A 13,180-nucleotide genomic window follows, 5' to 3' on the forward strand; every position below is an offset into this window, starting at 1 on the left:
TTTGCCTTTAAGGGATCACTCTTTATCTCCCTAGACAAATAGTTCCTTATGAAAAAACAAACTCCCTTGGAGGGTTAGTACTACATTGTCCCTCACGTTTTATCTTGGGTTATAATGTCAGATTTTTTACAATATAGCTGGGCAGCGCAGAGGCAATCAATGGGAATGAAAATATGGAGTGTTGCCTTTCCCAGCCAAGGCAAGGATGGAGTGCCATAGGTTCTGAGGACAGCAGAAGACACTGAGGCATCTGGGTCCCTGGGAGTAACACAGAACAAGAGATGTGTCTTGACAAATCGAATCTGCATGCTGGAAGGGTAACAGGGAGAAAATAAAGGTGAGAGAAAGTGAAAGGATGCAAGAAAGAGAAAGAATGAGAACAAGAAAGGAAAATCCATTACTTCAAAGAGTGTGGTTGTATCTATCACTGTGCCAGCCACTCCCACATTTATTTTATTTCATTGAATCTTCACAACAGCTATGTCAGGGCTTTATTATCTTCCTGCTTTACAGATGAGGATCTTAGACTGAAAGGAGATTAGGGGCTTGCCCAAGCTGGGGCATGGGATAAGTAGGATAGGTTGGAAAGCCAAACAGAGGTGCTCCCACACTGAGGCACAAGAGGTCCTGTTTACAGGCTGTGCCATGTGGTGGTGGTGGGGGGCAGGTGGGTGTGGGGGGTAGGGGGTGGGGGAGTCTAGGAGCATAAAATCCTACCTAAAAAATGGACAGTGATTTGTCTTTCTAGATTACTATGTAAACATTACATACCTATAAATAGGTATGGGTAACACCTTAACTCAGATTATTTGATCAGGCTAGCTCACGTTAGCATAGAGGAACTTAACAATTCTAGAGCTGGGAAATAGAAGGAAAAGTAAGTTTTGATGGAAGAGGGGGGATGAAACAGTATGGAATAGGGGGTGTGGCAAAAAACAGACCTAAAGGGATGGCACAGAACTGGGAAGGCAACTGCTGCAAAGTGACTTGGTCTATATAGTGTCATTTCCTAGATACGTGTTTTTCAAGTTTTGAATTGTGGTTTAAAATATATGAAAATAAAATAGAATATAAAACAGTAAATTACATTTGTAAAGATAAATATCTCATGAAACCTTGCTTTCAGTTATGAGTAGTTGTATGAATATGCATACTGGATTATGATACTAGGTATACTTTTTGGTCAGATTTTAATGTGTATAGATTTTTGAGGGGAGTTTATTAAAACTTCATGACTGAGCCCCACCTTTGCCAACATAGGAGCTGTGAGATGAGTCCCAGAAATTTGCATTTTTTTTTGAAGTGGAGTCTCGCTCTGCTGCCAGGCTGGAGTGCAGTGGCATGATCTCAGCTTACTGCAGTCTCTGCCTCCTGGGTTCAAGCGATTTTCCTGCCTCAGCCTCCTGAGTAGCTGGGACTACAGGCACACACCACCATACCCAGCTAGTTTTTGTATTTTTAGTAGAGACGAGGTTTCACCACGTTGGCCAGGATGGTCTCCATCTCCTGACCTGGTGATCCACCCACCTCAGCCTCCCAAAGTGCTGGGATTACAGGCCTGAGCCACCACCCAGCCAAGGCCAGAAATTTGCATTTTTAATAAGCTCCTCAGGAGCCACACTTTAAGAAATATTGGTCTTGGGACATCCTTGGAGGAAGGAATCTGCTTGAGGATACACTGCAACGCATACCCAGAGTGGAAATAACTGAAAATATAACCATATGGCATTTAGTTTTGAAGAAATTACATGTTGACTACTAACTCAACATATTTCACAAAATATTCCAGGGACATGAGCTTGGTGAAAGATTTTTTAATCTTTGATAAAGGGCCAATTTGAAGGCCACCAGAAGGCTCTTTTCTAATATCCATCTACTCATTCATTAATCCATTCATCATTTATCCATCTAAGGGCTATTAATAGTTATGAATGTGGGCTCTGCAGTCATCCAGCCTGAGTCTAATCCAGCCTCTGTTATTTATAAACTGTAATTTTAAATTACTTCACCCTACTTTACCTCAGTTTTCTCATTTGCACATGGATATAGTACTAGTAGTTTCCTCCTAGGATGGTGAGATTAGGTGAAATTGTATTCCTTCATGCTCCACTGACATAAGGTGCTCCCATGGCTTCACACTCTCTGAAAACTTCAGAAGAGAGGGAGTGCTGGTCTCTATGCTCACCTAATCCCCAACTTCAGAAGATATGTCCAACATGCTGCTACTTTCATGAGAACAGAGGAAATAGGTCCCTCACACTTTCTAAAATGTGCCATCCTTTTGCAAAATCTACCCAATCAATTTGATTTCCTTAGAACTTTGAAGCTGATTAAGGTTTAGTACCCCTCTTCCCCTAAAATAATGTCCCTTGGGAGTTGGCCATTTGTAATTGAGCATCATTTTTTAAATCATAAGATCCCATCGTAGTGATCAATGTATCTTTTGCTAGTCATTGGATAGCTAGCTGATACAGGGGTTGAGAGGGCGAGGAAAAAAGGGTAATGATTAATGTTTTATATATTTACGTAAAATTCTAAGTATCTATAAGATAGGAAACAGAGAATATTTACCTGTCTATATCACTATAGCTTGACCGGAATGCCTGGCAAACAGTTGTAATGCAATAATTATTTACACAATGAAGGGATGCCCTGAACCCTTATAAGTGATGTTCCAAGAGAATGTGACTAGACTTTAAGAGGATCTCAGTCAACTATAGAAGCTTTGCCATCAGTAGTTGAAGCCAAGGATTCATACAAAAGAACAGATCCCATAGTTGATGTTACGGGAATAATGATAGATTAGAAGCAAGGAGAACTGTGACCACTGATTAATTAGGGAATCAAGGAAGAGATGCCAACATTTCTCATCCTCAGTTTTCTTTGTCAAATAAATGGTGACATATGATAATTCTAAGTTTCCCTTCAAATTTAAACATTTTATGATATACTCAGCTAAATAATGAAGATGCTGAACCTTGTATCTACTTAACCATTTTTTCACTTATTCACCAGCAATACTAGGGCTTCTGCTTTTTCTGAAAAAAAAAAAAAAAAAATCTGGGTAGAGATGATGAGTTTTAGGATTATAATTACAACGCTGGCATTAACCTACCATTTAGATGCATGAAACCTTTGTTCCAGAGTTAACAGTTGGGCTTTCTGATGCCTTCCTAGCTTAAAGGCAGTGAGTACTACTCTTCACTTGTCCGGGGAGTTAGAGGCCAGTGGAATTGTCTCAGAGGCACAGCTTTCACAAGATGAAAGGCTAGGTGTAGACTCCAGACTCTGTTCCATAATCTAGCCAAAATTGTTCTACTTTCTGTTGGCAGACCCTCATGCTTGGAGTAATCCCAGAGACAATGTAGTTGGAAATTAGAGAAGGGGTCTCAGCAACATTGACATTAACTCAAGACCTACTTGGTACAGCTTTTGTAGGGTGATGAGTCAGTTTCTCCTCCAACAGGCACTGTGGGTCTTTGGGAGCTATTTTTCTGGCACTTCTCCTTTGGGGCCAAGGGAAAATATGTCCACCTGACCCAGGCATTGAGTCTGGGGCATTCTCTTTCATACCACCTTTTCACAAGACTTTGTTATCAGCTCCTCCTGAATCTCCTCCATTGTGACTTGTGTTAATCAAACATTTACAGAACCCTATTATGTGCCAGGTATAGTGTACCATGGTGACAGCAGTAGAAGTAAAAATTTTAAAAGACAGACTCCATTTCAAGAAGTTGACAGCCAGAAATAGAGAAAAATGCAAAAACAAGTAATTAAATTACAATAGGAGAGATGCTGTAGTAAATCTAAACAGAGGGTTATACTGCTCTAGAGGGTAGATTTGCCAGAAAAGATGAAAATTGAATGCCAGGTTTTATTTGCATTGGAACTTTCCAGGAAGAGAATATGTGAAGGTCCATTCTGGGTTAGGTATAAGTGCAGAGCTGATCACCTGGGTCAGGTGGCCCAGCACACGGTGGCAGTGTCAGGACCTGAACTCGGGATCCAGTTCTAGTCTGTTAGTCTCGTTAGTAATACTAATGTCACATTATATTTCACAATCTACTACATGAATTAGTATAATTTTAAATGTACCATTTTAATAGGAAACTGTGATAATTGCTAATTGGAATAAGTATCAATAGCCACATTTTATTTTCATAGAATAAGGCTTGGAAAAATACATCAAATTAAAATTTCAGGTAACAATAAAATGTTACTGCTAAAAGAAGCTCTACAGATAGTCATTACTAACTCCTTGATTTTATAGACAAGAGCTCTAAATAGGTCAAGTGACTTGAAAAAAAAATTTAAAAAAAGAACCACATAAAATCCTCAAGGTCGTACTGTGAACCCAGTGTGTAGAATCCAGGTTTCCTGATCCTGAGGTTTGAGAGATTTTCACTAAACAACCTGTCTCTCTAGGCACAGGGCTAAACTGTTTCTATTCCTAGGCAGACACTCTTCAAGGATATATGACAGCAGGTGAACAAATTAAATGCTGTAAAGTGTCTTCACGTAGGTCCTTATTTGGAGGAAAGAAGAGGGCAGAGCAGAGGGGAGGAGGGAGAGCACAGAAAGGTAGCTCAGGCAGTCCCTCTACTGAGCTATGCCTGCTGATATCCCATCTTTTGAGGTCAGCTGTGCTCATCTCCTACTCCAATAGAAGAGCCAGACAGTAAACTACTTCATTTAAATTATGTTCTCATTCCACTGAGCATGGGACACAATTCTCTTGTATTTTCTGATGAGGCTGATAATGAAGTGATCAGTCTATAGGATTCCCAAGTGGCAGTGAACCTGCATTTGCATAATGATATTATAGCATCTGTTGAACCAACTAGTGGTAATCCATCCATATGCAAGAAATATAGGTCAGCAAAGACAGCAGCAATGAGAGAGGCAGGGCTATTTACTTATTGGAGTAAGGAAGGTCTTCCCATCCTTTAGCTCAGCAGGACAGAAATAAACGGAATGGAATAGATCAAGGGATTCTATTGGCTTTTGAGCAATAGAAGGAGATGCATCAATTTTGTCTCATGGTTTAAATTCCATTTAAAACGTACTTAACCCTGTCATTTCCATTAGCAGAGTATTCCTCCTACACTTCTCTGCCTAACTCAGAAGAAGTAGTGCTCTCTAATAGCAATGTGTGCAGAGAGATCAGGAGTCACTGTGCCCCATTTAGTGGGGGTTGGGCAGTAGGGGTTAAGGAAATTAAGTATCATGGTTCTCCCTTGTGTTACCTGACTGCTATCATCTTTCCTGTTTCAAAGATCTGTGAGATTTCCTGCCCAAACATGTCTTTCCATTTGGGGCCTTTTATTATTCTATTTATTATCTTTATATTCATTTTAGAACCTCGTGTGCTCTTCTATCATACCTTTCCTGTGCTCTTCTTCCCACTGTCTCTCTGAATCTTGCGTGTAAATAATAGATCTTGCTTCTCTTAATACAACAATTGTGTGTTTGCCAAAGGCAAATTCCTGGCCTTGTTTTTCTTCTGGAACTCACTTACCAAAGCCCCTATTCAGGCTGGACAAACATGGAAGGCCTTCTAAGACTCAACTGAATTGCATTAGATTTATAGTATCACCATTGAATTAACTTCAAGGAGGCTCAGAGACCTCAAGAGATCATGTAGATCATTTCAGAGCCAGGCAGTAGTACAACTACAACATCTAGGGGAAATGGCTGGATGGTTTATCCTTTATTTTATTTATTTATTTTTTTTTTGAGACAGAGTGTCACTCTGTCTTCCAGACTAGGGAGCAGTGGTATGATCTCGGCTCCCAGGTTCAAGTGATTCTCCTGCCTCAGCCTCCTAAGTAGCTGGAATTACAGGCGTGCACCACCACGCCCAGCTTATTTTTGTATTTTCAGTAGAGACAGGGTTTCACCATATTGGCCAGGCTGGTCTTGAACTCCTGACCTCAGGTGATCCACCCTCTTTGGTCCCCCAAAGTGCTGAGATTACAGGCGTGAGCTACCACGCCTGGCCATCCTTAAAATTTTTAAATGATGTATACATTATCTCAACTAAAACCTAACTCTTGTAATAGCTATTGTAACACATTTTATTTGGAAAGATGTTTTCTTTTTTATTTTATTTTATTACTATTATACTTTAAGTTTTAGGGTACATGTGCACAATGTGCAGATTTGTTACATATGTATACATGTGCCATGTTGGTGTGCTGCACCCATTAACTCGTCATTCAGCATTAGGTATATCTCCTAATGCTATCCCTCTCCTCTTTCCCCACCCCACAACAGTCCCTGGAGTGTGATGTTCCCCTTCCTGGGTCCATGTGTTCTCGTTGTTCAATTCCCACCTATGAGTGAGAACATGCGGTGTTCGGTTTTTTGTCCTTGGGATAGTTTACTGAGAATGATGATTTCCAGTTTCATCCATGTCCCTGCAAAGGACCTGAACTCATCATTTTTTATGGCTGCATAGTATTCCATGGTGTATATGTGCCACGTTTTCAATCAGAATGGCAAGACACTATAATTGTCCTCTAATGATTCAGTGGTTATTAACAAAAAGAAATTCACTTTATATCACTATGTGTATATAGATGAAGTGAGATAAAAATATATGTAAGAAAACATCTGTTTATTGGAATGTTCCTTGTGTTCGTATTTTATTAAAATGAATGTGTTAAATTACTCTGAAGGAAAATATGTATGCAGTCTACACGTATATAATGACCCCACACTTATTCATATACATACTCATACATCTTTTACACCGATTAGACTATGGCCATTTTTGTGTGTGATAACAGACATTTTGGGATAACTGGAAGGGAAAACTCCTTATTGCCTGGAAGTGAGTTCAATGTGATGATTTTATGGACAGACTGCAAGTGGCTATGTTGTTTAACACAGGGTTGATTTCAAAGTTAAAATTCTAAGCAAGTAAAAGAATCAGTCCTAATTCTTGGCTCAACATAGTAGGGCTATTCAGCCCTAGCTAGCTCAACTTGTGGCAAAGGAAGGAACATGAGGTTTGTCTAGTTCCTAGGAACTCTGGAAGCTGTATTATCCCAAATGAAAGAGTTGGACTCGGATGGAAGACAAAAGTTTATTTCTTTTTTGGTTAGACCTCAGTCTTCTTTGTTCTTGATCCCTGATCTCTGGGCTGCCTTCCCATCATCTCCAGGCTCTGCAGCTCTTGCCAGTCTGGATCTTGTCCACAAACTGGAGTCAGTAAAAAAAAATGCCTGAACCTAAGAAAATCCAAAGCCAAAATATTATAAATCACTGCCACTGAAGGAGAAAGAAATTATATTTTCCCTTTGTGAACAATAACTGAAGTTTTATGTTGCCTGCCTATCATATTATACTATGAGATCATGCCTTGGAGTTAGGCATTTTGGCATGTCCTGCAGCTATTGTTTCCATGGTTGTGGTCAAAGCAATTCTGTGGACCCTAATTCACCTTGCTGACCTAGCATCTGGGGTGACTACCTGATGATAGGGGGCATTTTGTGGGATACAATACAATTTTAAATGTTATGGTTTTGTTTGGAAAAAGAAACACACCACCCCTCTCCCCTTCCAAAACATCTTCAAGAAAAATACACATCAGATTATCATGCACACGACAGCTATGTAAAACTGGAATGACTATGCCCTTAGTCTGATTGTCTTGTTTTATAGAGCAAATGGGGAAAAAATGGGATTTGAATGCTAGCGAAACCATCTGTTTATTGATTGCCTAAAAGACTAAAAGCACTTGCCCCAGAATCTTGGATAGAAATGAAACTTGGAACTTCCTTGTTGTTATCTATTGTGTGTCAGAATTTTTGTGGCAACTGAAATGTCACAATTTTTCTTGGAACAACATTCTGGCATCATTTGGTTTATTTATTTTAACTGATGATTTTCATTTCTCATTTTGCATCTAACAACTTCTGACAATGTTTCTTGCAGATAAAAACTTCGTGGGAAATTATTTGGTGTATGTGACTTTTTCTTATACAATATGCTCAGTTTATTTGGGGGATAGTGGAATGTGAGAGAAGAGGATGGATGTTTGACTTGTTTTTACTAATGATTGCCTTGGTATTTTATAAGATTGATGGCTTGCTTTCTTCAAAGGCATCGCTGTCCTACTTTCTACAAAGGCAGTTGAAGTCTGACTCAGGACTTTAAGAAATCTCAGTGACCTCATGACTTACCCTGCCTCATTCTTGATCTTTTTGCTGTTATGTTGATGTGGGTGTCACACATTAACATTGAACAAGAATTTTGTTATTGTTGCTATAAGGTTAGCCCAAGCCAACTCCATAATTTGTTCCCTTTTGATGCAATATTGACCCTCTTTGGATACTTTCATTCTCTCTTTTTACTTTGATTTGATATTAGACAAAAAGTAGACACCATTTTTCAAAGTCAATTTTGGGACCCAAAAATAGACATTTTATATTTGGCACTAAAAGTCATGCTTGCTTTATTTTATTTATTATTTTTGTGGTTTTTGTTTGAGGGGAGTGGGTAGTAGGGGTGGGAGAAACCTGTTAAATTTAAACTATCATGGGTTTCAGAACAACATGTTATATTAATTATACCATTCAGATTAGTAGCTCGATCACATTAAACAAACTTCTGAACTAATTTGCATGTGTAGACACCGCTTTTTCTGTGGTATTTCTACTGTATGTCCCTTTCCTTTTATGAAAAATAAAATGTAATTACATAGTGTGATAGATAAATTCCTGTCAGAACTGTTCTTTAAAAACAAAGAATTATTCGAGACACTTATAAAAATGATTGATAAGTACAAAATAGAAGAGGATACCTGGGACCAATATTTAGGCATGAATAGTGGCTTTGGTAGGTATAGAAGAGAGGTCAGCAAATTCATTCATTAGCCTTATGAGTCAAAAGGCAAAATCAAGGCTATTATGTAGTTATTTATGTGACAACAGAATAACATTTTATACATTATTATTAAAATTTTAAAAATAATTATAATAATTCAGTACAATTTTTAAATAAAATATGTGTATTGTAGTGTGTTGAATAGTTAACACTTCCCCTTCCCCCAAAAAGGCATGTTCCATTCTTAATTATTCTAATTATCTGTTAATTGCTTTCTAAATAGTAGAAAGAACTAGTTTTCAGATGGTTTATAAAATTCACCAGTCCTTCCGGATAGTGTTTAACTGAACATTCCACACTCCTTCTTTTCTTTTAAAGAGATCTACTTGCTTTAGTTATTTATCAATCATTCCCACTAAAATGAAGTTTTCTGGCCAACTCCAAAACCTAAAACAGGTCATGATGACCACAAATTTGTAACTGGGGAGATAGTTTTTGGGAAACAGAGATGTAAAGAAGGCTAGGGGTTATTTCAGGGAAAGCCAGCATTTAATCTTAGAGTTGAATGCCAGGAAACCAAAAAGGATAGAAAAATAAAATATCTGGGCAGGGTGTTAGGGAGAATAATTTTTCAACTAAGAGCAATGCAGAAGTAGATTAGGAAGACTTGCTAGAATACAGCTTTGCTCCTGGAATAGTGAGAACAGTTACATTTGAATTCCTAGATTATTGCTCCTGGATTTGCTCTCTAATCAAGAGACTAAAAAAGAGCGGAAGAAATGTAGGAATGGGTGTTAGAGGACAGCAGAAAACAGACTTATAAACAAGGCGACACTACTGGCTTGCTGTGCAGTGGAGGAAGGAGTGGGTTAGCAGCCTTCCCTCAAGGCAGAGTGGAAAACAGGATCTACTACTCTCTGGTTAGAAATACTTATGTGTCCCAATTTTTAAATTTATTATTTTACTTATGGAATTTATATATAAGTCCTTTATTTAAGTTGACTGAAATAGTCACCAAGAATACATTAAAAAAAGGGTGACAGAGTATTTCAATAAGGGCATAAAATAATAACTTCAAGGACACGATTTTAATATGTTATTCATGTCTACTGTTTATTTCTTCAGATTCTCTAAATCAAACATCTGTACAAAGGTGTGGTACATTCCTATTCACTGTCTGACACCTTTTCTCTTCTCTATTTTCTTTCTTTTCTAAGATCAGTGGCAATAAATGCAAGAGAAAAAACTCTACATCAGGAGTGGTACCAGGGAAAAATTGTTTAACAACATCAGAATCACATCATGGCCATCATATCTGGAGACATTGTCAGTTATGATCTTTAGTGCTTCTCTGTCATTTATTAAATGCTTCCAAACTGTTTTTGATTAATGTAGAAATTAATTTAGATACTTTTTCATTTTTTTAGGAGCCAGAAATTCAGGAAAAGGTCCATTGACATTTCTAAGCCACTAACAACCCCCAGCACATTGTAAACAAAACTTCACATTGAGATCTTGCATTAAAAGATTTTAAATTAATTTTATCAAAAATTACACTTTTTATGGACCAATTAAATATCCTTATGTAATTACAAAGACTTTATTTGGACAACTACTTGCTAAATCATCAAATAAATTTTAATATGTGCATGCACAGGATTCAATAGCTTCATTTTCCAGATGAGGCAACCAAGGCCAACGAATTTCAATGATTTTTCCAGATGCAGTTTTAGCCACTTGAAAAGCAAAACTAGAACTCAGGGACACCTTTGCTGCCAGACTTGTGCTTTGTTGTACAGCTAGTGGAGGTAGAATTGGGATTTAGGTACAATTAGTGAGGTTTTAAATTCCATGCCCTTAGCCACCACCTTCCACTGCCACTCTCAATGGAGCCCACCTCTCTCAAATCTGATCTCTTTCACCCCACTACAGACTACTTTCTTTTTGATTGATTGGTTGATTTTCAGCTTGTCTTTATAAAAAATCTATCAACAAAGAAAACACAAATGTGAATTGTCAGTAGATGGCTAAATAAAATTTCTATCAAGAATAGACACAGCTACTTAAGGGAGTTAAGATATAGGACAAAAATCCCAAATTTGCAATACTTTCTTTTTTGAAATTATATTGCTTGATGGTCTAATGAGCCTTCATATCAGTACATGGAGATATTTCAAAAGTGGATGACACATGTCATTACAACAAATGAATCTGTCTCAGATACTAAACAAATTCACAGGCTTCAATAAATTGTAGTGTTTTTCATCTCTCACCTGTATTGTGCACACATCACTCCAGTATTCTGGAAGAGAGCTAATTAACATCTCAGAATAAGACTTTTGTTTTTAAGTTGAATAGTTTTTTTTTTCCTTTTACGAAGAATACAGATTAATTTTTCATTAAGTACATATGGAGATATCTTGCAATGATGCTTCGGAAAGCCCCATAGACATAGGATAATTTGCCTCCACTTCATTATCAAATGAAAATGAAATACTTGTTTGGGGACCAAGAAAGATAGACCAAGACAGTTGAATTATTCACATCTGAAGGTTTCCAGTTCAAATGTTTTGCAACCTCATTTGCAGGTGGGTTGCAGCAGGCTCCATCCACGTCTGTCTAATGAAACTCATGCTGAAAATCTCAGTTGGAAGTTCAGGGATTTAGAGCCATTCATCAAACCTCGTCATAATTATTTAATAAGCAACATTAAATGTTCAGTCAAGTCTTTAACTCATCAGTTCAGTTATCACAGTTTAGTGCATGCAAACATCATTTACAAGGTTTCCCGCTGAATGATAGAGGATACAAATAAACCCCATAAATTAAACCAACCCTCAAAATAACCTTCTCCTGACTGCCTGCCCCCTGCCTCACCTTGTCAATGCTTGAAATGCTTGAAAAGGATTTCTCAAATGGGCTCCCTCACTAGAAAGATGGGTAAATGAGTGTTTCTTTTAGCTGGTGTCAGTTTCTGTGTGTGTGCATATGCATGCTCTATTGGATCAGCGAAGGTTCACATTCTATCAAGGCTTCATGTGGCTTGCCCCTCTCAGTCCTAGCTGGTACAGGTATGTTCATCACTAATAAGTAAGCATTTTAAGCATTTAAGCATGCATTTAAGAAGTGAACACTTGGCTCTATTTATTTTTCCCATGATAATCAGGACATAATCTAAATGATAGAATTTTATGTAGAGGTAGCACATGAGAGAAAAGAAAGCAAGGAAATTGAGGAGGAGGAGGAGGAGAGGAAAAGGAAAAGTGAGAAGCAGTCTTTAACACAGACATTCTCAGCTGAGCTTGCAGGACACATCAGTGTGCTGTTACATGTCATGATTGTGCCACAGGAAATTTGCCAGTAATAAGAGGCTGCATGTTTTGTAATTTACTCCTAAAATATATTAGAATGGATTCAAGGTTATTACTGTTACAATGTCACTGACTCGTATGGATTCTGTTATGCTTTCTTAGGAGGGAGAGAAAGGTTTTGATCACATTAGTGAAGATATTTTTTATAAAACTGTCTCTTTATCTAGGCTGCAGCCCTGGGTATGCTGGCTGTACAGATATCTTATTCTGGTGTGCGTGTATATGTGTGTGATTGCATGCATGCACACACATGCTCACGCTAACACGTCTGTGCATGCGGATGAGATTTGTTGCCTTGGGAAACATATGAAAAGGAAATTAGGTGCTCAGAACTTAGGTTCCTCCAGTGGTTCCAGTCAAGTGACTGCAAAATTTCTGGACTGCCATTTAGGCTGTCGGGGATCAGCAAGCTCCATAGCTTTCTTAGGCAGTGGAATGAATGATGGTTGAGGAGCCCTGAGGTCTAGGTTTTCACTCCGATTTTGTCATTAACTAGATGTGTACCCATCTGTAAGTCTTGGTTTTTAAAATTACAGTGGGTATGCCAGATTTCTGTAAAAATTTTATTAAATGAGTTCTTAAATAGGATATCTTCATATATACTTAAAAAAAATAAGATGCCCTTCAAATCCTAAAGTTTCTAGTTTCTACCTCAAGCATGAATATACATGAATAGATATATATTTATATATACATTCTATATATTCTCTCTCTCTTTATATATATCTATATATATGCACACACTCATGCTTAAGGTAGAAACTAGAAACCTTAATATATATATATATATATATATATGAATTTATAAATTGAAGAAGTTCTCATGAGCAGGAATGATTAATACTTTAAAACTATACTTATTATGATTTGGGATATACTCAAACTTTTGGGAGGTGTTCCACCCAAATGATGCCAATTCAACAAATATTCATGATCTTTCCGTGGATGAACATAGCACACTGAAACGAAATATCAAT

At 37.7% G+C, this 13,180-nt stretch overlaps 1 long non-coding RNA gene across 1 annotated transcript in view; it reads left to right on the plus strand.

The window, feature by feature from the left end:
* LOC131383445 (uncharacterized) overlaps positions 1–13,180 on the plus strand; it is a 223,930-nt gene that overhangs the window by 67,413 nt on the left and 143,337 nt on the right. The gene's annotated exons all lie outside the window — the stretch shown is intronic.

The sequence above is a fragment of the Hylobates moloch genome, unplaced genomic scaffold, assembly GCF_009828535.3.
Source record: "Hylobates moloch isolate HMO894 unplaced genomic scaffold, HMol_V3 SCAFFOLD_5, whole genome shotgun sequence".
Classification (NCBI taxonomy): Eukaryota; Metazoa; Chordata; class Mammalia; order Primates; family Hylobatidae; genus Hylobates; species Hylobates moloch.